Source organism: Poecilia latipinna, unplaced genomic scaffold (genome assembly GCF_001443285.1).
Source record: "Poecilia latipinna isolate Pla-1442-1.1 unplaced genomic scaffold, P_latipinna-1.0 Scaffold964, whole genome shotgun sequence".
In the NCBI taxonomy this organism is placed as follows: Eukaryota; Metazoa; Chordata; class Actinopteri; order Cyprinodontiformes; family Poeciliidae; genus Poecilia; species Poecilia latipinna.
The window spans coordinates 57230-84976 of NW_015113580.1; the positions used below are offsets into that span (position 1 = coordinate 57230).

Below are 27747 nucleotides of genomic sequence, written 5' to 3' on the forward strand. Positions count from 1 at the left end.
AGCCTTAACCTTTTTTAGTTGGATTACTCCACCAGCACTCTGGCATGTGTGCGTGCGTGTATGCGTGTGTGTGTTTCTCAAAAAGGTGTTTGTACGTCTGGGCTTTGCTGTGGAAGCACATGTGTTTGTACGCGCAGCAAAATGCCATCAACCAACGCCTGCCGAATATGCTTTTATAAGGTTTGCTTCACAGAGATGAAAATAATACATTGCTGATTGATTGATCAATCATGTCTGAAAGGGTATCAGAGTCTGCATGAGACACAGTGTGTGTGAGATTCTGTGTCTGCGTGTGCAAGCCAAGGCCTGATGCAGAATAGAGATTGATGGAGGCTTGCCGTAAGGAGGATACTCAGTTATCTCCTTGTAATTAAAATCCACCTCATAAAGATTATTGACTCCCCCACCGCACAAACCAGCATGCCGCTGTGCTTGGCAGGGTTTGCAAAGCGCTTCTTAAAAAATGAAAAATAGCATATTAAGCAGCACATATTTCCCATTTATGTGGAACATTTAGATGTGGTTAAGTTATCATAATGTGCAATAAAACCTGGATGTGAAATTTGTAATCCACTTTGGAAAATTGCTTGCTATATTGCTTTAACATTCCCTGAAAGAGCTTTTGAGATGTGTGTGCCAGGTTTATTGTATGCTATAATTTAAAAGTCCTCAATGCGAGGCAGTAAATATAAATTTATTAGTGCTGGGTTTAAAAAGCCAGACTGAGGTGGGATGAATGACAGGATGCTTGAGTGTTTACAGTCTGCGAGTGCGTACAGTGTGTGTTTTTGGTGCGTGCCAACTGAGAATGTGCTCCCTCGGCTCAGCGCACAATAAAAGAGATGAGAGAGTGCGCTTGGTGGGAAGGACTGCCATGTCAGTCGGCTGCTCCAAATATACTTCTTCTTTCTTACCCAAACTAAATAGCCATAATCTACATTTTCATCTATTTCTGACTGAGGTCAGTGTTTCTTTCTTGATTTTTGGGGAGAGATCAAACTTAGTTTTGATGAAAACGCATGCGATTTGTTCTACTTAAAGCAACTATAGCATACAGGCGCATCAGAAAATAGCAGTGACCTCGATTAGGTGAGAAACATGTGGTAGGAATGTGCAATCTGGTTTATTTAAGCTAATTTTACATAACCTGTTAGAAACTATATGAATTTTGGTGACACTGCATGTCTTACTGATGTATCCATCTGAACTTTTGGCCTCTTGCTTAGATCTTCAGCAGGTGGAGAGCTGCTTTTCGGGGGTCAGATCCCCTGTGTTTCCCGGGTCAGTTATCACGCAGGCCTCCAAAGGCTACGGACCCCCCAGGCCGTTCCGCTGGCAGGCCGTAAGGTGTGTGTCAGAAAGACTGTGCAAATTATGTTTTCAAAGGCTGGTCAAGTGTAAAGCAGATGAAGGCCCCTTTTTAAGAAAAGGAAGAGTTTTAGATGAAAAAAAGTTAAAAAAAAAAAGGAGGACATACATTTTGAATTCAAATGTCTGAGTTTGCATTGCTTCTTGGCTACTGCCACCAGCTATAATTATCTTCAGTAGGTCTGAAAAAAGTATTAATCTCACAGTAAAGTAGCTTCTGTCCTAAATGTTACCTAAATAATTCTTATCTTTTTAAATAAAAAACCACTCAAATGATGCTCTGAGTTGTAAGTCTTCGACACTTGCAAACATTCAGAAAAGCTGAAATTAGGTTCTCATACAGTGTTACAAACGTCACTTTACTCAACCCCAAGAACCTGTCTGAATTTTTCTTCGATCCGCAAACTTCAATTTCTTCTAAGAAGAACAAAAAGTTGTGTATAAACGTGAAGTGGAAAGGAAAGGAGACAACAACGTATTTTAGAAATTTAAGCAGAAAATTGTGGTTTGCGTTTATGTTCATACTCCCACTTCTCAAGTCAATACCTTGTATAACTACCTTTTTTACTAATATTACTGCTGAAAATCGTTTTGGGGTATGTCTCCACCTGCTTTGTATATCCTGAGACTGAAAGGTTTCCCTCTTCTTCTTGTGAAACATCCACACAGTGGCTATATGTGTTCAGTGTGACATTAGGTGTTAAGTTGGACCACTGCATGACAGTCAAAATAATTTTATTTCATTGGTTTTATATAATTTGAGCATATGAGACCTAAAATGACTCTCTTTAAGCAATGTGACCCTTCTTGTTACTTTCCCATAAAGGCAACTTTTATGGAGTGCACAACCCTGTTTTGTCAACAGAATATCCCATCTGAGCTGTGAAGCTCCTCCAGAGTAACTATGAATCTGCAGGCTGCTTTTGTGATTCATGTTCTTATAAGTGAAAAACCAACTGTGACTTGAAAACTGAGGTACATCCTGGAACAAGATTTTACTGTACCTTAATCCCCTTCTACTTACTAATTTGAGGACTTCTTGCTCTGGGTTCAGGTTTTATATGCTAGCACAACTTTGGAAAACATTTGTCATTTTGTCCCTGCTTGTCAGCTGTCCAGTACATTGTGTTGTTTTTTCACATAAAATACCAGTAAAATTTGATCAATGCTGATGGTTGAAATGCAGCAAAATGTGAAAAGTTTCAAGGGGAGGCGAGTCTGAAAATGTGTGATCTGAGTTTTCCAACTTTAAATATTCCTAATTTTTCTTTCCTCTCTGACATCTGATCATCTTCTCCAAAGGATGTCTTGTTTCCTCCATAAAGCCCCTCCTCACCCACTTTCTCACTCATCAAACCATAATTCACTTCAGAGGGAAGCATCATTAATGCACAGTAGGACCCAGCAGCTTGATGTGTGCTAATTATATTGTGTGTTTTACACGCTGGATGACTTTTGCTTAGTCAGTGATGAGCTCAGGCTCTGGTAATTGTTTTTTGTGGTGTGATGAGTTTATAAAACCCTGTCTGTGCATGATTATCTGAGCACCTTATGTATGTGTAAGCCCTCCATTTGTTCATTTCTGCGCAGAGGATCTGTGGAGGTTTTCGTTTTACCACGAGAGCATATACAACCCTGCTTGTTTGTGCTAATGTTTGAGAAGTTATGCATTGCGCCAATGTGCATACAAGTGAAGAGCCTCCTCTGTTTTTCACACCTAGCCCAAAAGACAGGATTATTCTGCAGCTCCACACATCACACGCCTCTGTGAACTTCATGATTAACAAACAGTCAAAATTTCCAGATCGTTCTGACACATTAAAACGACATGCAGTTTTAAAATCCATCATTCCCCCCCACAAAACTTTGACATGCACGTTCAACCATGACACTACACTCTGCATCGCCTGCATTCTTCGCAACCAAGGTGATCCTTTTAGTGCTATACATCACTCAGTACCATAGCTAGAATTGTAGCTTAGCCTGGGGCTAATCACGGTGATTGGAGGTGTCCTTTGGCTCACCTGGGGGCTTCCAATCCTATTAGGCCAACAGTCCTGAGCCTAGCGTACCCAGCAGCCGCTCGTGTTTGATCACTGGTGCTTAGAGCCCACACTTGTCCTCTTATGTTGGTGTTAAGGCACGGAAAAGAGGAGCAGCAGGGTGGGGGTTGAGGAGGAGGGGTTAAAAAGTGATCTCCTTAACTCTCTAGGGGGGCAGAGGGAGCACTTCTCTGCTCCTCCAGCTGGAGTTGGTCTTTAAAACTTCTGATATCACTTGAAAGGCGGAACACTGCAAGTTTTTCTCTCTTTTTTTTTCACTGAGCAAAACAGCAAGATGGAGAGAATGCCAGAGTGAGAGATGGGAAGAGGAGGACTGTAAAAAGACGCATGTGGATGTGTGTGTTGTAAGCTCACTTCAAATGTGCACAACTCAGTTTGCTTTTCAGCCCTCTTGTCTTGATACTTGTTCTTTCCTCTTCTTACCTTTTTATCTTTCCATCTTACCTTCATCACTCCCTCTTTGAGTCTACCTCCTAACTAATACACTCCCGAACTCCATGCCCATCACTATCGCACTGCTGTGCACCCCCCCCCACCTCCAAACCTCTCTTTCTTCCTTGGACCGCAAGCACAAGGGAAGAGCCATGTGTTTCCAAAGTGGACTGGATGGAAAATCGAAGCAGGGCTTCTGTGTTTATCAAGCCGCAGCTCCGTCACCTTGCTCCTACTCCCATCTGGAGGCCCGGGCAAATTGGTGACAGCATCAACAACCCAGCAGCACACATGGCCTTTTTTCTCTGTGCACATCTACACACACACACACACACACACACGCGTGCACGCACACAAACACAGCATAGCACCTTGGCCTGTTTAGTTTTATTGCTGGTGTCAGGTGAGGAGGTGGAGGCAGGAGCGCTGTCTAATGTTCAGCTTACACACATATACACTCCCAGAAACACTCACACACAGCCATTTCCACCCCTGCTGACACCTTGGCTAACGAGACCTGTGAACTGCACAGACAGAACTCCGAGACTTGTCAGAGTCCCACTCATTTAATGCCAAGACCTGGCCCCAGCTGTAGCCCAACAGGGTTTCTGTATTCACACTGAGACACAACGAGCTGAGCAGTGATATACTGAACATGAGTCTGCCCTGACTATTGCTCCTTCGGCTTAACATGGTAAAAGCAGTACGTTTTTGCTTGTATTTTGCTAGAAAATGCAAAGGAATGTTAAATTTCAGCTTAATTTTGTCTAAGGTTTGCCACTCCTGTTTGTTTTCCTATGTCTGTGTAATGGCACATTGCCATTTAATTGTGTGAGTAAAAAGACTCTTGGTGTCTCTGGAGGAACTGCACAGTTTCGCAAATCAGGGAGGAGAATCTGTCAAAAAGGGAATTAGGAGGCTGAAGCAGCCCAAATCTTATGCAAGAGTGGCAAAAAGAAATCCGTTGCTGAAAGTCAGTTTGAATGTACCTGTTTACAGATGCTGACTGAGCTTGTGCTAATTTGCACAGATGATTGAGCAAAATCTTCCATCTCTAGATGTGCAAAGCTGGGACAGACTTACCCCGAAAGGCTTGAAGCGGTAATTGCTTCATAATGGTGTTCTACGAAATATAAAATCTGGAGACTGTGTCAACAATAAAATTAAATAATAATTAAAAAAAACAAACAAACATATGTATTTGTTATTTCTCTTCCTCAATGGTACCTTGTGTTGTTCAGTCATGTCAAAGAACGTATACTGAAGTTGTGAAGAAGTTCCATTTTTTCAGTGCACCGCAGGATGGTTGTTGTCTACTCAGTATCCTTTTGTTGCTCCGTCTTTTTCTTTGCACAGATCTTACAAGTTGAGCATAAAGAAGAGCTTACTTGAGTGAGAGTCCTACACGGTCTTGCTATCTTGAAATTAACTGCACAAACAGTGTCCAGCCATTGTTCCTAAGCACTTATAGCAATGCCATTTAAGAGAGTATTGATCAACCCAATGCAGGGTCAATCACTGGATCAATGATGTGTGGGCTGGCCTGTTAGAAGCCTGTTTGACTGTATGAATGAGTGGAAGGCTGGAAAACAGTCCGATAAACAGGCCTGTAATGAATAGATTCATGGACGGATTCGCTTTTGGAAGGGCTCTGGGGCCGATGCATGGAGGGCATCAATGTCAGGTGTTAGAACTTGTGTTGGTCTAAATAGTTAACTTGTTTGACTTCCTTTGTGTCTGATTTGCTTATTCCGTGCAGCATGCTTTTCAATAAATGTTCCTATTCAACAAAAGCTTGTTTAAATGACACATACCATCAAAAAGCAGCCCTTAATAAAGTGTGAATTTAACTCGGCAGAAGAAACAGAAGAAAAAAGTTTTCGCCTCATCAGAGGTCATACAAAGAAAAACAGAAAGCAGAAAGAACTTGTTTTACTTAACTATGAAATGATTTGGCAAGCCAGACCCTCATTTATTGACATTTTTATTTAATAATTTTATTTAAGTCATACGATTGAAAATTACCAAAAAGGAAGTTAAACTGAATGTTGCAAAAGCTCAAATGATCCTGTCTGAAAAAAAAAAAAAAGAATAGATGCCATATTTGTGTTTGGTTCTAACAGGGTTGGAGTTTGGGATGAAGAAATAAGCAAAAAAATAAAAAAATAAAATAAAAATAATAATTTCAAACATAATAATAAACAATATAACAATTAAGAAAAAATATAGAAAAATGCCATATATTGACTTCTATGTAAATTCAATTTACTTATGAAGTGTAATTAAAAATATGTATGCCCCTCGGGGTGGATCATATTTTACAAAGTTACATCAACAGTCTTCCAACCAAATCAAATGCAATTAATTCCCTTCAAAAGTCAGTTTTTAAATAGAGTCCACCTCCATGTAATGTAATCTTAGTATAAATTCAGCTGTGAATGTCTGAGGGGGAACATTAGACATCAAACACTATAATGAAAACTCAGGAAGGGTTCGCTCATAAAACAATATCCCACGCTTGTAATGTCCCAGAGAATCCTGTTCAATCCATTATCTGGATTTCAAACCTATCAGGTCATGTTCATCCATAGGATTCTATAAAACTTGCCCTTATGGAAGAGTGGAGTGGCATATGGAATATCATACTTGAAAGAAAAGAACAAGTCCTGGTTAAAGTTTTCCTCAAGCCGTGTAGGAGAATACCTTTTTTCAGTCTCCATCCAAAGTACGATGTGTGTAGAGGTAGATAAACGCTAAGCATCACTCTGAACATACCGACAACCAGGGTAACAAATGGTGGTGGTCCAGGGAATGCTTTTCTTTGGTCAAAGTTGGATGGATCCTGAACACAGGGCATCCTGTAAGAAAGCCTTTAAGAGGCTGCAAAAGACTCTGGAGGAGAGGTTCACCTTCCAACCAAACAGGAATACATCAGTAAACATATAACCACATATAACCAGCCCTTTACTGAGATTGTTTGGAGAAAGAAAAGTGGATTTGTTCATTAGAACAAACCTGAGAAACTATTTGCCCCCTTCAGATTTCTTCAGCTTATATATAAATATAGTAATATCTACAACTCTTCAAATGGAGATCAGATAAATAAATAAAAACTGCTATGTTCAAAACATGAAGTCAATAGTTTATATTTTATTATTAGATCAAATTCTGAATAACAAACATTTAAAAGATTTATTATTCTAAAAAATAACTTCTTGAAATTTCTGCTGTTAAGCAGTTTGACCTGTTGGCAGATGAAGTTCAAGCCTTTGTTTTGTAGCTCATTGCTAAGTTACTTGTACTAGTTGTAGTTCTTTATAGATTTTTACCAGGGCACATGGGAAAAAAAACTGACATTGAAACTTTCCCAAACTTAAAATTTTAAGATGATTATACGTCTCTTTTGTTCACTCAATGTTTAGAGGTTGCTGATTCTGTTTTTTAAAATCTGCATTCTCTACTTTAAAAAAAACAAAGCAATATCCGAAGAAAATAAAAGAAAACGTGTTTTTCATTCATGCTAATACTTGCAACTCTCATTTACTGCATATTTAAAGGTATATTAATGGCAAAGGAGAATGGGAGGTTTGGGGGAGGTATGGATTAAAAACAGTCACATTCATTAGCATTTTCTTTGTGGATTGTTATGATGTTTGTACCAGGGTTGATTGACCTACTTACCCAGCCCCTGGCAGCACAAGTTGAAGAAATAAAGTATAATGCAACACAAGGGAGAGGTGTAGATCCCTTTAATATTCTTACATGTGAGACTCATGTGAACGAACGCACACAATCATTCATCAGGGGCTCACAGGTCATGCCTCCTGACGAAGTGAAAAAGACGAAAAGCTTATTTAAAATTCTGTCAGAGATGTCAATTGTGCCCTCTGCATATTTCTATGCAAAATTTTGTAAATAGATCCTTTGTAAATAGCATCTCTCTTGCCAATCACTCTGTCTGCTCTGTGCATAGCAGCATTAAAAATTGATCTTTAGCCCGCACCAGGGTGAAATGCTAACATCGCTGCCAAATGTCTGATTAAAAAGAAAAACCTTTAATCTTTGCTTAAAAGTGTCTACTGCTTTGGCATGCCTTCCCCTGCGCTCCTCCATCTTCCAAGGCTACGGAGGAATAAAGGGGGGTGCGGGGGGTCGCCATGGGTGAAATGGGGTCACGTTTCATGTAGAGTCAGCGCTGTACAGTGATATAGCTCAAGAGGTGAGGGATTTAACAGAGGGAAGATCTAGAAATCGACAGGCATTGCTCTCCTCTGAATTTAACCTCAAGTCAAAGGTTAAAAACACATCTGAGAATTGCACAACTGGGAATAAATATGTTGGCAACCCTGCCAAAAAGACGCTGAAAATCTATGCTTAAACATGAAAGTTAACAAAAACCAGCGGGGCTTTATTGACAAGAGAATGCAAGGTGGTTTAAACTCTGTCCTGGTTAAAGCTCATGGACAGAGGTGTATTTTCTTTTAAATAACAGCATCATTGTAATAAAAATGCAGCAAGGTAATAAATTGTGAATGTAAATGTAAATATAATGTGATTTCAGAAAACGATCAAGTTTTTACAAGTCAAAGAAAGGGCAGTGAGCACTGAATGCAGATGAAGCATAGCTGAAAAACAGCTTGGATCAACACAAAGATGCAAGTTTCCAGCTGATGTGTTGGCTTTATTAAACACGTTGCTGAACCAGCAACTTTAGATTGTCTTGAATTTTGATTTTGTTTGACTTTTTCCCATTACAGTGTTGAAGACCAAGCAGAGTGGGATGGACTCTGTTGCAAGGGGTTCAAAATTATATGTTTAAGAATATGACTCTGATGAGCAGCAAGTCATAATAAATGCTGATGTGGAAAAAGAGGCTAAGAAGATCATGTCAATCATCTTTTGAACTTAAACTGGTATGAATCTGTTTATTTTCCCGTTTGTAATACCCGGGTTTTGCTTGTGTCACCTCAGTCATGACAGGACTTTGAAAAGTGACGTTTGCTGCCCATTTCCACTGGTTTTGACTGGAAGGATGGTAATGGTAAAACCTGTGCTGAAGGAGGTTGGGCTAAATGGTTCAACTGGACAAAGTAAGAGCTGATTATTTTTGTAACCTCTGGGGGATGATGCAGCAGTTTTGCTTCTCACAGACAGATATATGATTTCACTGGTCACTTTATTCAGTATTCTTCATATACCTCTTATTTACAATAACATGGCTTTAAGAAAGTTAAAGCTAAGTTAATGTAATGGGAATTTTGTTTTTCAAATCCAATCTCTGGCCATGAAATTTAAATAATAACCTGGCAGCTCTGGAAAAAGAGCCCAGAATGATAAAGAGACAGAATGCAAGAAGAATAAGAAGAGAGAAACATGTTGTGCGCAGGAGAGACGATGTTTGCTTTTCAGGGAGCAGAGGGGAGAATGGACAAAAACTCTTTCTCACGTCAGAGAACTTGAAGGCAATTTCTCATCGCTGAAACCTAGAGAAAGAAAACTGTGCAAGCGAAAAAGAAAACACCTACCTGTTTCCACCCCCTCCCCCTTTCTTCTTTATTGACTTACTTCCACTGCCTAAAGCCCAATCTGTAACTCAGTTCGCAGCGAATCAGAGCCCTCCTGACTGATATCTGTCTCCTCCACCTTCCCCTCCCGTTTCGTTGACATCCTCATTGCCCGTCCGTTGCTTGCGCCTTGCGCTTTCTTCAATCCGTGCTTTTATGGATGAGGTACAGTACGGCAATGAATGATGCAGTGTGGCAAATTCTGCTTGATTAAGTGGCACAGCCCTCAAAGCATTAAGTGAGGAATATATTTTCACTCACCTCTCAGAATCATTCAGAGGGCTACAAAACTGTCACCCAGAGTCCCACAAACACACACTAACTCACAGCACTCCCACCCCTCCACGGTCTCTCTATCATTCAGGTGTTTACTGTCATTCATACTCAGGGTTTTGTATAATCCTCTCACCACACCTGAGTGCTCCCCACTCTGTGTCACTGGATTTACTCCCTCCTCTCTCCTCCTTGTCTCTCCCCTCCCTCCCCCTCTCTCCTCCAGCTCGGAGACTTTTTTTTTATTATTATTATTATTATTATTATTATTTTGCATCACAGTCATTCTTTTACACACGCTGTCATTTCTTATGTAAATAGCCGCAGATAAAGAGACAGCAACAGACATTTTAAGATTTACACACGCTGCTCGGTGGTGTATGTTTTCAGTCATCCCCTCTCATCAGCCAGTTTGTTTGCAGAAGTGTCTGTGCTTGTAGCCATAAATTAGGGGTTGTGATTTTACTCATTGAGACAAAAGAGAAAGACAATGAAAACATGCATAAAACAAATGATGTGGAGAAGGTGAGAGAGAGAGAGAGGGAGAGATGGAAGGGAGGAGGGTGAAGCAAAGGCAGAAATGGGCCAGTGCGCGTACTCTGCTCCACTTTCACTTCGCGAAAGGCTTCATTAAGAAGTCTGTTTCCAGAGTGTGGTGGAATGTGCGCGTGTGCGTTCGTGGGTTGCCGTGTGTTTCGGGCACAGGCAACACATGCGTGCTTGCTCGTAAAATTATTTGTGTGCTCGGTGAAAGAGATCCCCTAAATTATTTATACACAGAAGTCTCTAATTGGTATCAAGTTTTTAAACGGGGTCAAATGAGCAGTTTCATGCTGTGTTTCTCTTGCCTTAAGTCTGTTTCATTACATTTGAGCTGCAGAGCTGCCGCGTTATTGAACTTGAACCTCCAAATTTCTTTCCTTCTTTGTCTCTTTCTGTCTTTTTTCTCTTTCTATCCTGCTTTCGTTCTTTCCTTCTTTCTTCCTCCCTCTTTTTCATCTTAATAAAGTTGTTTGAATCCATTTACTCATGTCTGTTTAATATGGCAAAGCATAAACATCAGAAGTCCACGCACACACTTATTGACACACACACACACACACACACACACACACACACACACACACACACACACAGAGCCAAAGGCAGCGCACAGAGCTGGTATTAGATTAAAGCCCTCAAATAAAGCCAATTAGAATTATACAGCGGACTGATGAAAGCAACGTTAGCAGGGCAGTTCCCTCACCTCCTCACAGAAACGTGCGACTGTGCAGCATTGCAGTCCAAAGACATTGCATTCATAAAGGATCCTTTTTCATAGGTTTTGTTTTTGCTTGTTTTGTGCAAAGACAGAACAGATAGTGTCCGGTTTGTGTTGATGTAGTACAAAGGCAGTTTTCCTTCCATCTCCTACCCAACTGTGGAATAAGAACATGTAATCTAACACCAGGAAAAAAGAAAACACTGGTAGAGTCATTGTCTTAGTGGAAGATTCATTTTTTTACCAATTCACATCTCTTTTGAATCTTCTTGCAGGATTCTTCCAGAGTTGTCCGGAGCTCCATTCATCTTCCCAACTCCACTGACCAGCCTCCATGTCTCCTGAAGACCAGCAGTCACACATCATCATGCTGCCGCCATCATGTGTCACTGTGGGGTTGGTCTGTTAAAATTTCATTTTGTTCTTATCTAACAGAACCTCCTCACATTCCTGCTATTTCTCGTGCTTAAGCTGCAAAAAGGGCTTCTGATGGCCGTTCATGAACATTTTCTACTTTTCTTACCAATCCTACATAAATGCCAAATATGAAGACAACTAATAGTAAGAATTTAAAAAAAAGCATTATATTATGTGGTTATGATGTTTCAAAGTGTGAAAAAAGTCCTCTCACCAAACAGCGTAGAGCAACTACAACAAAGACAAATGTAAGAGGAACTAGTAAATGATAAAGTTAATTTGTCAATCAATTTGTTTCTTTTTTCTTCTGAATGCACACATGCTGAAGACTAATTATCAGTTGTAAACCTCCTAAGTTTTTTCTCTCGCCTTAAATTATGAACTGCATATCCTACAGTTTGCACAGAGTAAAAGTAAAGCATTCTCATTAAAGAAAAAAAAAAAGCAATAAGGCCTCTTCCCAGATTCAGTATGAACTCAAGTGTCAAGTGAGTATACGCATATGTATAAAAGCTTTGGCGGTGTGAATAATTCTCAGAGTTTTTTTTTTTTTTTCTCCAAGTTACTTCTTTGCTTGCACATACATACACAATGAAATACCCATGTGTCATAGCTGGAACAGACTGCATACATATTAAACCAAAGCATGTGCAGCGTCTGCAGAGACCAAAAGGCTCACAAAAGCTCAAGACGGGAGGGAAAAAAAAAGTGAGAGTGCAGAGACGAAAGAAGAAACAACAAAAACAAAGACGAGGGAAATGGAGTGTTACATGACACAGCCTTTGCCTCAGCCAGGTCTGCAACGAGGATGGACAGGACAGGAAATGGTTACTCATCAATCACCCTCCAGTAGACGAATGAAAGGGAGCGTTTTACAGGACAGAGAGGTCGTGGGAGACGAGGAAAGATCCAAGAAGAAGCAGACAGAACAGTCTTTAAGAAATCCTCGCTTTTTTGCCGGTTTTTTTTTTTTTTTTTTTTTTTAACTCTGTCTGGGTCGGCTTCTCACATTAGTTTTGTTGCAGGGCAGCAAGCCCATATAAAGTTTTTACAGGGACTTGGAAGGTACTTGGTTAAAAAAAGATGATGCTTGGGCTTGTGGTTTAGTCATTTAAAACCACAATGATTTGTTGTTCCTAGTGTTATTTTAATATTTATATTTCTTCAGTTTGTTTTGTGAGTATTTTTTTTCACAAATGCAATTTACAATCATGTTCAACTACATATAAACTGAGAAGAACCTCCACCAACTGTAAGGTTTTCAATCTGTTCTAATCTTTATGTTCCTTACAGTATAAACAGAAATAGTTATTAATGCTCAGTCACAAACCCAAACCTCCTGGAGTATGTACAAGGTTTGGGGTTCAGAACATTCTCTCCAGGCTCAGATCAAAAAATTCGATTTTTCAGGGACCAGAAATCCACAGTTTCTGATTCTTCTCCAAACCTCAAGCCCTGGAACAAGACTTCACATTTCATCCCAAACGGAATCATAATATGAAACTTTCATCCCTTTTTATATCTTGTGACATCTTTAAAATTTCCCTTTGATATAAAAAAGGTCATTTCTGTTATTAAGAATTTTTAAGAATATATTAAATTCATCTGATGTTTTAATGTTGTAAACATTAAAATGAACCAAAAGGAGGAATACGTTTTATTACATTTTTGATGATGATGATGATGATGATATGTTTCTGGAGACACCAAACTAAGTTTAATATAGATATTTATTTTTTACTTCAAAGTAGCAGATATGTAGCTTCCTGCTCTGTAGGAGCTCCTTAAAACAGACTATAGTTCAGCATTAATTAATTCCATTTCATCACACACTGTTGTTTGGTAAACGTGTTCCTCTCTGAAACAATTTCTGCAGACTATATGCACAGGCATATGTAAGGGCTAAGGTTTTTTTTTTTTTTTTTTTTTCTACATGTATTTAGGACTGACATTTATTTTAATATTTGCAGTATGTTGTTTCTTAGAGGCATGACAGGGTCTTAGATCTCGATCTCTTGCAAGATCTTTCATGGTGAAGTATAATCGTTGACGTTCTCTGAGTTGACTTGTGTGCAGGCTTCATTACCTCTTGAGAGGACTGGATTTTTTTGCTGTTGTTTTTGCAGGGTTAGTAGGCCTGCTCTAAGATTATTTATTTATTTTAAGTTAAAAACAATCCTTTCTGAAAACAATGTCTCCTTTGAACTTGTAGAGTGAATGTTGATTTGTTTTTACTCAAATGAAACGAACAAAATAAATTTGAGCTGAGCTGCATGCAATTTTCTCAATATTGTTATTTTGTTTTGCTTTGACTTTTGCCCTTGGTGTTCTGGTAACCTTAAGAGCAGGAGCCATTGATAGCAGGATATGGGATACAGGTCCTCCATTTTTCTAGCAATTGATCAGATTCCCTGTACCTGCCAAGATAAACTTCACCACAGCATGATGCTGCCACCACCTTGCTTCATCCTGGGCATGCTATGTTCAGAGTGATGTGCAGTGTTTTTCTTCACATGTTAATGTAGATAAAAGTATTGAATTTTACTCTTATCTGACCAGACCATGAAACTGAAAGACAAACTGGAGACTTTTAAGAATAAACAAAAAGGTAAAAAATAAAAAAGCATTAAATATTGTAGTTTCATAGTAATATATGCACCTTTTCGTTTTATTATTTGCAAACTCTTCTCAAGACTTTTTAATTCTTAACAGAAAAAAACTATGAATTCTTTAAAAAATTGTACAAGGCATGTGTTGATTGCATTTACTTGAAAAATGTTTATTTCTATAAAACAAACAAAACAAAACAACAAAAAAAAACCTATAAAAATGTTTCTAGATGTCTCTCCAGAGAGACGGACAATTGACAGATCAAATTGGTTTTGAATTGATTCTTTAATGTGTTTTTGTGAGTTTCAAACCCAATACTCACTGCATCCAGGCACGCCTCACTGATGGCATTGAGACATCCAACCCCCACACCTTCCACAATCCCCGCGGTTTGTTTCAGTTTGAGTAAGTGTTGGTTGTGTGTATCACGTCTTTGCCCTGCAAGACTCCTGGCAATCGATTCAAGGTGAGACCTGTCGATTAAACACCCTGAGCCCTGCTCTCTGCCTAACCCTGGGGTGAATTCAATCCCACCCCTCACGCGCACGCATACACTCTCACTTCACCTGTCATCCATCAATACCTCCATCGGGGCCTGTATTGATCCCCTACATCCAGCCTTTTTCACCCCACGCTGTACGGCATCGGGGGGCCAGGCCGGCGTCCGTGCAGGTTTAATTTCTAGCAGATTTACTGTAAAGCTCAGGTTATCATTTAACTCTTCCTGCTGCACAGCACACTCTTTGATTTAGCACTCTGGGAGCGCGTGAGTTACAGCTGACACTGAGGATCTGCCGAGGCTGGGATGGCAGGCGCCCCTTTCATAACTCAGCCCGCCGAATGTGTAGTTAGTCAATCACTTGATCTGTAATCACAAATGCTGCCAGAAATTACATGAGTGATGAGCTGTAATAAAAGCACTTACTTTTCCTGCTCTGTCTCTTAAGTGTTATTGGCAGACCCCTCGCTCCCAGGAGGCCAGAGCTGTGAAACAAAATCCCGATATAAACTGCCTCATTGGTCCTTGCCACACGCTCCGTCGCTGTGTGTCTGTGTGTGAATGTGGATCGTAGTGCAATGCAAAGCTCCTTTTGACAGTCGTTCTTCAGCTCCTGCATTATTTCGGAAGAAATGATCCTAGCACCCCTAGGAAGGCAGTCGGCCTCATCCTCATCATTCATGATATCTCTGTATGCAATGAAAGCCTTGGACTGTTTTTATCCAGGCCCGGTGCTCTTAATTGTTGAGTAAAATAAATTATCTGGAAATTGTCACATATTGTGAAACTTTCCTTGTCTGAATTTTATTTTAACTATGAATACTTAAATGACATTACGCCACATTGCAAAGTACAGTGGCTTTGCAAAAGTATTTATACCCTCAGAGCTTTTCCACTTATTATTATGATTTTAAAAAAAAATTGCCCTGAAAAGATTGCCTTTGGGATTGATCATACATCAACACAAAATAGTGCATGACTGTGAAGTGGAAGTAAATGATGCAGTTGTTTTTTAAAAAAAATATAAGTCCAGCATGTATTTCTCTGATCCCAGTGCAACCAATTTGAATTTTCAGAAGTGAGCAAATAATTAAATAGATTCAACCTGTTTGTAAATGAATCTTAGTATGAATCCAGTTAAGGCCTCATGGATTTATTAGAGAACAATCAACATCAGAAAGAATGAAAAAAAACAAAACAAAAAAAACACAAGATGTCACTTATAAAGTTGTAGAGAAATTCAAGAGCAGAGATTAGATTATAAAACAATGCCACAAGCTTTTTCTCAATCCATCCATTTTTGTTTTTTTTTGTGTGTGCTTTTTATTTATTTATTTATTTTTTTCAAAAGATGTGCACAATAGGGAGAGACCAACTCTGAAAGGCTTACAGATGCCATTTCTGTGCGGAAGATTCTTCAGAGCTTTGACTCAGAGAGGCTGAATTCAAATGCATGCCACTCTTAGCCTTTTTTCATTTCATCTGTTAAAATAACACTGAAAACTGTGCATCCGTTTCCTTTCATTTCACAACAATGCCGTACTTGCCATTGCTGTATCATATTAAAATTCCAATAAATCACAGAGAACTCTGTGTTTGCAAAGTGACAAAACGTGAAGAAGCGCTGAACAGAGCCGCGATGCAAGCCTCTCCTTGACTCTGACTCCTCTATCTGCAGCCTTTAGCAGGAGGTCATGCATGACAGCTTTATTGATACAGACTCCTGTAATAATTACACAGTGTATTGCATGCACTATTGATTCAGCTCATTGATAGAATCATATTTTACTGTAAAGGTCTGTTGATTTGACGCATTACAGCATAAATCTCCCCTTCATAACCTGTAGAGTTGGAATTCCTTTAGCTGAGTGATGGATGCGCTCGCAGATAAACGCACACATGCACCTATTTACATCTGCTGTTTGATTGAGGCATTATAAGACATAGGTTAAAGATAAAAACAGATGTAATGATACTCATATCGTCGCTCCGGCCATATAAATAGACCAACGACGAGTGAGATCTTTTATCCAATTCGGCTCATAAGATGTGATATATAAGCGAGGGTGTGTATGGAGTCACTCCTCCATCTTATCGTGATTTGTGTTGTCAGCAGGGACTGAATCTGCATGGCGGTAATAGATTCTGATGTGGTTCAAATGTCCCACGGTGAATGCAAAATAGAGATGAATGTGACAGATCATGCAGGACCTGTCCTGCGTGTAAGCAGCGTTCACAATTGTTCGCGCAGGAAGGGAAGGACATACGGCGTAAATAGCTGCCAGGGGGAGAAGTGTAGTATCTAATCCTCAGTCTTGACCTCAGCAGTCAACACTGTACATTTCACTTGAATGAAGAGAAGCATTCAATACTTTAACTATGAAATTCCCCTGGCATCAAGTAGGTTTTTGTAACCTTGGACTTTCAAGGAGGCTGAAATACAGACTAATGCTGAGCTAAATGGAAAGTATCAGGTAATGCGCACTGGTGCCCGTAGTGTCCCGCATTATCACTCTTTAATCTTGGCATGGAAAACTGCAATATGTTTACTAAAGTAAAGAGCAAATGTATTGCTATTGAAGGGAAGGGAAATAGATCTTTATGGTTCACGTTAAGAAGCGGCCCACTAGGCCGTGTTTCCGCTTTGGCCCACAGTTCAAAAGCTTGTTTTCTTTTTGGACTTTTCTCTGGCGGGATTCTGAACCGCTCGGGGCCAGTTTTGCAAAGGCTGTGGCGTACCAGCGGCTGGGCTGTTTTTCACATTTAAGGAGCCAAAGAGACACTGAGAAGACATTTGTGTTCAAGAGCCTCGCAAACCTCAAAGAGCCAGGATACAGAGTTAATTGCAGACCCGGTCAGACTCGGTCGCCTCCTGCAAAAACACAAAAAAAAGCTCATTTGCCCATGCCAGAGAAAAATTCTTGTAATCTGCAATGGTTTTTGAAGAGAGCATAAAACATATTAGAACAGCTGATTCTAATATGTCAAGAGTGTACATATTATCGTATTTTAAATACTTTGCAACGGACTGAATTTAGGCAACACCTACTGAGTTAATAAGAGAAAATAAGAGTCTGTCTGCGTAATTTCAAAATAGTATAAATACAGCTGTCATCTGATGGCTTCAGAAGTTTTCTAGAGAATATGAGTGAACAAGCAGCATCACAATGTCCAAAATAACCACAGGGATAAAGTTGTGGAGAAGTTTATAGCACAGCCCCACAGGGCAGTGTGCAATTTATGAACTGAAAATGGAAAATGACACCACAGCAAACCAAAACATCGTCATGGCGCACTTTACAAACTTGGTCGTTATGAAAGAGTGGGACGAAGAAAGCTAGCAGAGGTCTGCAAATGGTGGAGGAAGGTGATTTGGTTAGGAAAGACCAAAAATGGAAGTTTAGACCTACATGCAAAACTAGCACCATACGTCTACCTGATCATGGCATCCCCACATTGAAACATGGCGCTCGCACTACAGTGCTTTGAGAATGTTTGAACCTGCAAAAGATCAGAAACTGTAGACAAGGGCCACCAGTCAGAATTTTAACACTGTAGTTTGGATCAAACTCCACTACTCTATTCTCTTGGGCGGGTGCATTTTCAGAGGTCTAACACACCTGAAACAAATGGTTGAATTGCTTCCTCTGCATGCAATCAACTTCCACCAGGTTCTGAGGACTTGGAGACCTCTGGGTTAAATCAAAGCATATCCATGTGTTTGAATGACCCAGTCAAAGTTCAGACCTTAATCCAGTGGAGAATCTGAGGCATAACTTGACAACTGATGTTCACAGACGCTCTCTTTGAATTGAGTCATGCTACAAAGACGGACGGCTCTGATAGAGAAATGTCTCAAAAGACAGCTGAAATCACATAAGGTGTTTCTACAAAAGAAGGAAGGTGATTATAAATGCACTCCAAATGTTTTAGGTTTTATTTCTATCAAATATTAAAAGTCACACATTGTTTCTTTCAACTTTACAAACATTCACTACTTTGTGTTAATATGTTGCTTAAAATCTAAAATTGACATTTCTGAAATGTGCAATTTAAAAAAATACCAAATGTGCTAAACTTTAAGGGAAATAAATGCTTTTATGAGACAATGCAAATGAAGAACTTTAAATGTTCTAGAATTTTTTTATGAAATCGCATCCCTTTGTTATTTGTTGTTTTATATGGAAGCTCATTAGAGAAGAATGAGATGTTTTAGGTTCAAGGCTCAGAATTGAATTACAGCAAAGGGGCAGTATACGGAAGAGGCAGTGATTTTCTCACCTAATTAAGGTGCATACCTTTCATAGTGAAAAAGGCGTGTGCATTTTGTCCCAAAGGTTTCTGTAATGCAGACATGCAGACGTTTTTTGTGTGAAAATGCAACAATATTTCCTGTGTTCCCCAGATGTTGAGGGGAGAAGGCAGAGCGAGCCAAAGACGGTTTTTAATCTGAGCAGGAAGCATACAGTGGTCGTTGTGAAAGAGTGGTGATATACCATGACATGGTGATTGATATGAGTGAGTAGTGTATTTACCGAGTCTGACAGGATAAGAGAAAGAGAGTGTTTTCTTCCCATCCTTACATTTATCTCCCTCCATAAATCACTGCCAGTGCGATGCATACATTGGGATGAGCAAACATTGCTTTGGTGCAACTCGGGCAATTCCACTTTGACCTTTGCATTTGGATTTGGTCACTGAAGCTAAATGTAAGCCACGACCTTCTGTGACCTTGGGCTATTCATATTTAACAGCCATGAAGCCTGATGGCGCCACAGACAACATACAGTTTATCACATGGCAACATAAATCCACCATGTAGTTACTAGTGATGGAAGTCGTCACTTCTCGATTTCATTTCTGATTGCATTAGCTTCTTGGCGTTTTTGTCTACAGAATCATAATTTAAACATGTTTTCTTTTCTCATTGGTCTGCGTCTTTATTGTCTTGAATCCATTACCCCCACACCCAGGGGCACCTTATGATGTCCTCTGTCCCTTCTAACCTTTGACTCCAGCCAGTGCTTTAAAGGGTCTGCACTTTGCCCTCTCCCATTTGACCTGTCTGAAGTATACCTTTATAATTGCCCCTATTGCTATGAAATGCACATACGAGAGGGTGCAGGGGCAGGGAGCTGAAGTCTGTCCGGTCACCTTTTGGCCTCTTGTTCACCCATTCTGCTCAAAGCAAGCACAGCAGCTTTCCCTTGCCCACAATCACATACTGTATTAGTCTCCATGTCGGAGTTATTGATGGTGCACCAGAAATATTTTATTGGTCAGTCATGACCTTTGACTGAGGCAATGCAAACACTAACCCCCTAAAGCTTCCCATCGACATGGATATACATATGATCAGATGGCTAATAGAAGTATAGATTTGGACTTGCCGAGGCCCTCGCTGTTTGGATTTTAACACCACGAGGTCAGCACTCCCTCTGTCACTGTCCAAGTGCAGAATCAATAGATTTTTTGCAAAGAACTGAGTTTGTTCTAATGAAATCTACCCAGCAACACTCCGAGGGACATTTTCAGAACGTTAGAAACTGTTGAAGCTCAAAGTGCAGCGCCTTGCAAAATTACTGTGTATTTTACTAGGATATAATGGGATTGTCCTAAACACGGAGGTCGTGTTTAACTCTACATCATTTTAAAGTAGAGTTAAAATCATATGGGGTTTTCCTTTTTTTTTTTTTTTTTTTACAAATGATCATCTGAAAGTCCTAATACCTTTAAAACCAAAAGATTACACAACCAACTAAAAGGAGTGATCATGTATAAAATGTATACTCAGTTTAAATACAGCTTTTGTATTTGCTATGTGCTCATCCTGGAGAAATGAACACTGCAAGTCAGTTACTCATTGCAATCTGCTGGGGGTCCTTAGATAGAAATCCTTTAAACAATTTGAAGAATAAACTGAATTTGATTGCACTGTTTCGTAACTAGGATCAGTTGGTATGTATGTATGACTGAATTGAATTGCCTTTTTTGTCAAGTGCCTCGAGACGGCATGTTGTGAAATGGTACTTTAGAAATTAGCTGAATTGATTTTAATTGGACTGAAGGTTTCAAAGTTCTTCTTGGGGACATTAGTGACCAAGCAGCGTCATGAAGATCAGGAAACACACCAGACCGGCGCTACTAGCTAAGAGGTGGAAACTCTGTGGCAGCTGCAGAGATCCGCAGCTCCCACAGGACGGCTATAAGTCAGGCACTCCACAAATATAGAAGAGTAGCAACAAGAAATCCATTGTAAATAGAAAGCAATCATATTTGCTGTTTTCTGGCATCCATGTGGGAGATACAGTCAACAAGTGGAAAACATGGATAAGGCGATTGAATACAAATGCACACCACAGCTTTCAAGTTTCAGGGACTTTGAAAACCATTTATCATTTTAATTCCTGTTCACATTATGTACTGCATTGTGTTGGTCTGTCATGTAAAATCCCCTCGATATTCAATGAGACTTGTGGTTGTAATGCAATAAAGGGGAGCAAATATTTTTGCTGGGCTCCGTCCTCTTGCGTCTCCTAAAATACACAAGGGCGCAATTCAGGAGGAAGAAAACACAAAAACTGAGCAAGAAAACGCATATAAAAATGTAAATACCTTCATCATCCCATCATCCTGTCCTCTAACGTTATGTCACATAAGTCTCTTCATTAACGGAAGTATAGGTTGCACTGAAGCACCCGCAATTAAGATAAGCTGAGCCACAACTGGACAATTACCTGCCAACTAACCTTTTCCAGAGGCACTTAAGATCGTAAGGGCCCCCGAGGATAGATGTTTCCTGAGCAGAACAAGCTCTTCAACAGCCTTGAGAGAGGGAGTTGGGATGTAATGTATGAGAATGAAGGGGAAGGCGAGCCAGCGTCAAAGAGAGGGAGAGAAAATGATAGAAATGGAGAAAAAGACAGTATCATGTCGAGATTACCTAATCCCCCCTGTCTGAGAGGAGTGTTTGAAGGGCCTGGTGGTGTCAGACAAGAGGGGGCTTTATGGAGGGTTTACCCAAGAGAGGCCAGCTTAACCAGAAGAGCACCAGGTGACCAGTGTTCTCTCTCCTTCTCTCTCCTCCTCTCTCTCTCTCTCTCTCAGCCACAAACCTTAGATTGTGGCTTTGTAAACATGGTTAAATTGATTGCAGGGAGCCAATGAGATTTCCCCTAAGCCTGGGTCATTATTCCATCGTGCATCAGCTCTCACTCACCCATACTGAGGTTTGTATGGCTCATCACTCTGTTTTACATTCTCATTTATAATCTAAGTGACAGTGTTTTTCTGTCATAAGCCCGTATCTATCAGGTTGAACATGCAGAGTTGTGGAATATGCAATGAATTTTAAATTTATCCATTCATTTCTTTTGTTCCAGCTCTTGTAAAAGAGCTGCTTTCCACCGTCTTGCACGACAGGGTGAGTTTCAGCACTGTATGATATCTGATCCCCAAAAACCCCGCAGGGTAGCCACAGCAAATCAACAGTGGATTAATGGATGCGGTTCAGCTCATAAATCTCTGCGGGACTGGAAAGCATTCAAGGACAGTCGGCCTGTAGTGGTGTTCTTAATGTTACAGGCAGTTTGGATTTCCCATCGTTCAAGGCAGTGACAGAGTAGTAAAGATGTGACAGCATCTTATGTCTGTGTTAAATCAGCGGATGTCAGGAAAGCTAGATCGCCAGTCTGTGAGGCTGAAAGCTGCACCAATGTGGACTCTGAGGCTATAGATTTGCTTGGAAATATCTCCATTGCTCCTCCATAGGTTTTGGTGTGAAATGGAAAGCGAAGGCAGGGGTGCGAGGGGGAAAGGATGTGCCCTAATTCACTGGTGTCAGTACAACCCTTCAACCTTAGCCCGGCGCAATGAGGCCTCTGCAATAGATCACAGTGGTTAGCAGTTAGCTGTTCTTGCAGGTGTGTAAGGAATGGCAGTAACAGCTTCCATTACTGGAGAGAATGGCCCAACTCCCGCAGCCCCCTCCAGACAGCGCTGCCATTACCCATCCATTGTGAAGCCTGAGAGGGAGCAGTAAGTATGGCAGACTTATGGCTTTGTTAAAGCGACAGGATGGTCTCCTCTGGCCTCGGCTCTGAATGAAGAGGGAGGGTGGTACCGAAACGTAGCCAGATAGAGTGATAGAAACTGAATATGAGGATAAATTGAACAGACCCCCCCACCACACACACACACACACACCCCGGCCTCTCCCGGTACCCACCACCACCACTGCACCACCACCACCTGATGTGCTTCCAAGTAGAGTGCAAGCTGTTAGGGTGGGTTGGGTTATTTGGTGCTATTTTTACAAGAAAAGGGGTTGATTTGTCTTAGGCCATTACCGTCTATTACAGCAGCGAGTCTCGGGGAAAAAGGTGGGAAGCGGCAGACGCTGGCATTCTGCCTAAAGAGAAATCAATGAAACAAATTAATCCTTCGCAGGCTGCAGTGACACTGTAATCCATCATTCAGGGGTCGCTTTTACACGCTGAATAAGGGAGCAAAGGCAGGGAGGAGGAGAAGAGATTGGCGGATGGGTAGCTGGGTGCATGCTAGCTGAGGAAGAGGTGGGAGGGTTGGGGAGCAAACGGGGCAGAATCCCTTGGGGATAGGGGAAGACATCCATGACTCGGTAACAGTAGGACAACAGTGGGTGGTGGCGGCGAATTGAATGCTTCGGAGCCTTTTCTTTTGCACCCTTGAGCTCCCTGTGTACATACTGAGCAGGAGGAAGAAGAAAAGATGGTGTAAAAAACAATCAGCTGGACCAAACTACGGACATAGACAAGACTGTGATTACATAGAAATGCCTCTACATGTTCTTCACTTATTTTCTGTCCCCTGCTGGCTATTTTAATCATAGCAAGTTGTTTGCTGATGGTGAGAGCTTTATAATTTATTCATTCTGGTATATCAGGCAGTAAAGTGGCTGCTCTTAGGACATTCCACCATTTCCTCTTGTATTTTTTTTGCTATCGCATGTGTAGATGAACAATTCTCACTGTTTATGCTTTACACTGTGCATTGAGGTTAATCACAACGGCAAACTGGGTTCCAGGTGGTCCTGCTCACAGATGTGCCAGACACTCACTGCCTTTCTACTCAAAAGGACCCCCCTCACCCTCAATCAGACCCCCAACAACCCCATACGCCACCACCGTCTTACTATCCGAATCAAAAAGCTGCATGCGTGCTACTCAGATTCGCCATGGTGATGCCCCAGTGCGCAGCCAATTAGAGCTCAGATCTCGCTGTGTGATTGAGACATGTGATCAAGCTTTCCTGTGAGGAGACAGTTTTGTCCAGTCCAAAAGGCATGTGAAGCAGCTGTACCCTCCAATGAATCACAGAGCAGCCTACATCAAATGCGATCACAATTCAAGTGGGAGTAGAAACAGGGAGGGGGAAAAAAAACACACAAACACGTACATATATTGCTGGGTTTTTTTTAATTTTTTTTATTAGGATTATGTGCTGTGTGGAACTGCATTCCAGTAACTGTTACATTACATCAATGTACAAGTTCAATAGCGTTACACCGTCTTACTGCATTGCATGTCCTTTCCGACACTGGCTGCTCTGCTGACGTTCATAATTAGACAACTGCTTTCACAGTTATCGCAGCAGTGGCTTGTAGCTGGAGCATTTGTAAAGGGTAGTTAGGCTTGTTACAGCAATTTCATTCAAAAAAATGTAGGATAAACAACAACCCACTTACCTTAACCAGCTCTCACTGGAGTAAGGTGGATAACTCCTCACATTCATCCTAAAGACACAGGTGGTTGCATTCTGTGTCAAGAAAATCAGAGAGAATAGTGGGTGGAGAGAGTGTGCGTGTGAGAGAGAGAGCGAGCGAGAGAAAAAAAGAGAGAGAAAGGAAAAGGGCTGAGATTAGGATGAGTAGGATGGCACAAGGAGAGGAAGTTTGAAGTGGGGACTGAAAGTGAGGAGGGGAGGGTGCAGGGAAGAGAACGGAAAGGATGGAAAAATGTGGGGATATTGCAGGAGAGCGGATGGTGTGAGGGAGGCAGAGTGAGAAATGTTGCCGGAAATGCTGGAGCCAGCAGCGTGTGTAAAAAAACCTCACAGCAACATTTCTCATCCTTGACATCACTGACAGTCTCTCCACACACACACACACACACACACACACACACGCGTGTGCGTGCGCACGTACACGCACGCACTCGTAGACACAACAGGGAGTGTGTTGTTAAAGTGCATAGTTGTAAAATTTCAACTCTTCAGCAGCATTTACTTCTCTCAGATCAAATGATTTCTCTGGTTTAATATAAAAAGGCACATGTTAAACTTATCCAATATCATCATTATTAGTTTTAAACTTCATTTGCTCCCGTCGCAGTTAAAGAGGAGATGGAGAGAGAGACAGAAAGAGGGGTGAATGATATAAGGAGCAGGAGAAGGAGGACAGAAGATGGTTGTGGAATGTTTGCTGCTCTGCTCAGAGCTCAACCGTCTCATTTGTCAGGGTTTGACCCCGGCTCCAGGGTCAAAGGTCACAAGGAACATCTGAGGGAAAACTGACTCGGCTATCACACACACGCACACGCACCTACACACATACACAAGACCCAAGTAAACACAGCAATGTGTAAGTGTCTATCTTTTGCTCTCACACATAATTCAAGATCGTCTGAGGTCCGTCTGCACAAATCATCAATAATGTCCATTCTCTGCTTGTTTTTCCTGATCTATTGCTATGGGGCTAAAGCAAACTGCAGTCTCTTACTTTGTGCTGTGGAATACCCCGAGTCATTTCCAGCCATAAAGCGTGAAATGAGTCCAATAATTTACATAACGAAAAAAATGAATGCAAAATTGTGAATCGGACTCAAAGAAAGGTGTTAAATCTTGAAATCAAGTGAGACTGATGTTAGCTCTTCCACTGCCCAATGTATAATCAAGTTATTCTACCATTAGCGTTCGATGATCAAACAGTATTCAAATAACAAGAAATCTGACTTTTCCCCCTGACTCATTAAAACTACCACAGGTATAAACTCACACCATTTTCACTCCATAAAGACGTCAACTTAAACCCTCCATGAAGAGGAACTTTTTGAGGTCTGATAGAAACAAAAAAAGTGGGAAATGTTTGATTATTTTTTTAATTCTTTGCTTTCTGTTGAATTCAAAATTCCTATCTCCATCAAGCGACACTATTCCTCTATGATCTGTCATAGAGAAAAATTGTAATACAAAAAAAATATATATTTTATTGGTAGATCAGAACAAATGACCAAAGTTGAAATTCCGTATTGTCATAAAATTCTGATTGGTGCATTTCTAGAAGATATTAAGGAAATTTGTGTTGTTTTCATATCATGTCACTGATGTGCTTACAAGTAAAGGGCATAAACAAACTTTGTAAAGCTATTATTTAGCCACTGATTCTTTTAATCTTGTCACAGTTAAACCAGTAGAGTCCATGATAGGTTTTTACATTTGAATACCACTATCACTTCAAAACAATTTCATTTTGATTTCCTGCTATGAAAGTTGCTGACGTTAGATTCCCAGAAAAATCAAACCACACTCTTTTCCACATCTTAATTTTCAAAGAAGCCAATATAAAAATTGGGAATGGGATTTCCAAAGGGCAATAAGGATGAATCAAATTTTAATCCTCAATTTATCCAGTACATAAACCCCTATCCTGCTAAATAGGCACAAGCTCTTCCTAAAATCAAACAGCATTAAGGAAAACCCCATTCCAGCATCTCTGTCCTCCTTCGGCGTTTGTTCGGACGCCTCCTGCAGCTACAGCGCTGTGAGCCTGCGGGATGACAAACAAAGACAGGTTACAGAGAGCAAGGTTAGCTCTACCAAATCACTCACGCAAACTCTCTGCTTCATATTTCAAATTATAGGAAAGATATAGCAGGCAGTGACAACGTGGGTGGGCCTGCTGCCGTGACCCACGTGAACACAGGACACCTGTGAGTCATATCATGTTAGGGCGACGGCTGACAGCCGCTGCACCTTGAACAATGAATGATGAAATTACTGCAGCTGAGTTATAGTGCAGCGTCTGTGAGTCACACTTAAAAAACAGTGTTTTAATTGTCACGTTTTTTGATCTCCAAAAGCAATCCTCCATGTTGCCTCAGATAATTTTTTTTTTTTTAAAGCCAGGTTTTGCAAGGTGGCTGGTATTCATGCCTTTGAGATGCATCTTAAATGTTACACCTTTGTCATTCTTTGGCCAGAGACATCAAACAGGTGCAATGAATAATTTATCTTAAGAGTTTCACATTGATAAGGTCACAATCTGCCACGTCTGGACACTAAAGGCAGGCCGTCTTCACTTCCCTGACGTCTTAGACACACATGTGCCCCCACACCAACAAACACACTCGTTTTAAATGGAAAAAGTACAAAATCTCATGAGTACTGTGTCTGTGTGTGGGTGAGGAGTGGTGTTGTACATTTGAAAGAGCGGTTTCTTTAACCCGAGAAGTTGCTTAAATTAAAAACGAGCTGCTGCATTTATCATTTAATTTTATCCATTTTGTCTTTTTCAAAACAGGAAGTTTTTCCCTTTATTTTTTTTTTCATGCATGAACACCTCCTTCATTCAAATTGCTGGTTGGGAGTTATGGTGGAGGAATTGCTTTTTGTTCACAACTAAATAGTTATACACTGCCAGGGCTGGCTCAAGGTTGTGTAAAACCCTCAACCGAATTTCATTAAGGGGTGAGGGGAGGGGTGCACCTCTATGAGCATATAAGCCACTTTTATCCCCTTTTATCTTCCCCATGTTTGCTCCTTTAAAAAAAATTAATGGATTAAAAACTTCTATAACATCCCCAATCCCATCAGAAGGCTGCCAAGTAGCTGCAAGTTTTATTTATATCTTCGGCCGGCTCAGTATACTGCATTGAAGTGTTTAGTCACTCCAAGCTGCAGCATGTTGACTGTTCAGCTACACTACCTTTCTAATTAAACCCCTGCTGTGTGTTGGTTTGGGGAATAAATGAGGGGAAATCAGTGCAGAATTATTGTAATGTCAGTCATTTGGTTGCAACAAGCAAAAAGTTCAAATAAAATGTGGCAAACTCTCATTTAGTACAGTCATCCTTTTAAAGTTGGAAGTAAACTCATTGGGTTTAATAGTTGCTCATTTTCCTCTCACAATCAGCATTAATGTCCCCCTAACAATAAATAATTTTGATGACAGTAACAGGAATACATACACACCTCCCATGCATTATGCATGACCCTCAACCCCTG

At 40.6% G+C, this 27747-nt stretch overlaps 2 long non-coding RNA genes across 2 annotated transcripts in view; one reads left to right on the forward strand and one right to left on the reverse strand.

The window, feature by feature from the left end:
* The first annotated feature begins 1241 nt into the window (after positions 1-1241).
* On the forward strand, positions 1242-12074 carry LOC106958134 (uncharacterized). The gene is made up of 2 exons (XR_001427090.1): positions 1242-1347; positions 11237-12074. It is a non-coding gene; the product is annotated as an uncharacterized LOC106958134 (long non-coding RNA).
* Positions 12075-21865: 9791 nt separating this feature from the next.
* LOC106958137 (uncharacterized) overlaps positions 21866-27747 on the reverse strand; it is a 14099-nt gene continuing 8217 nt past the window's right edge. Inside the window, exon 2 of the long non-coding RNA XR_001427091.1 lies at positions 21866-26290. This is a non-coding gene — a long non-coding RNA (uncharacterized LOC106958137). The remainder of the gene's footprint in view (positions 26291-27747) is intronic.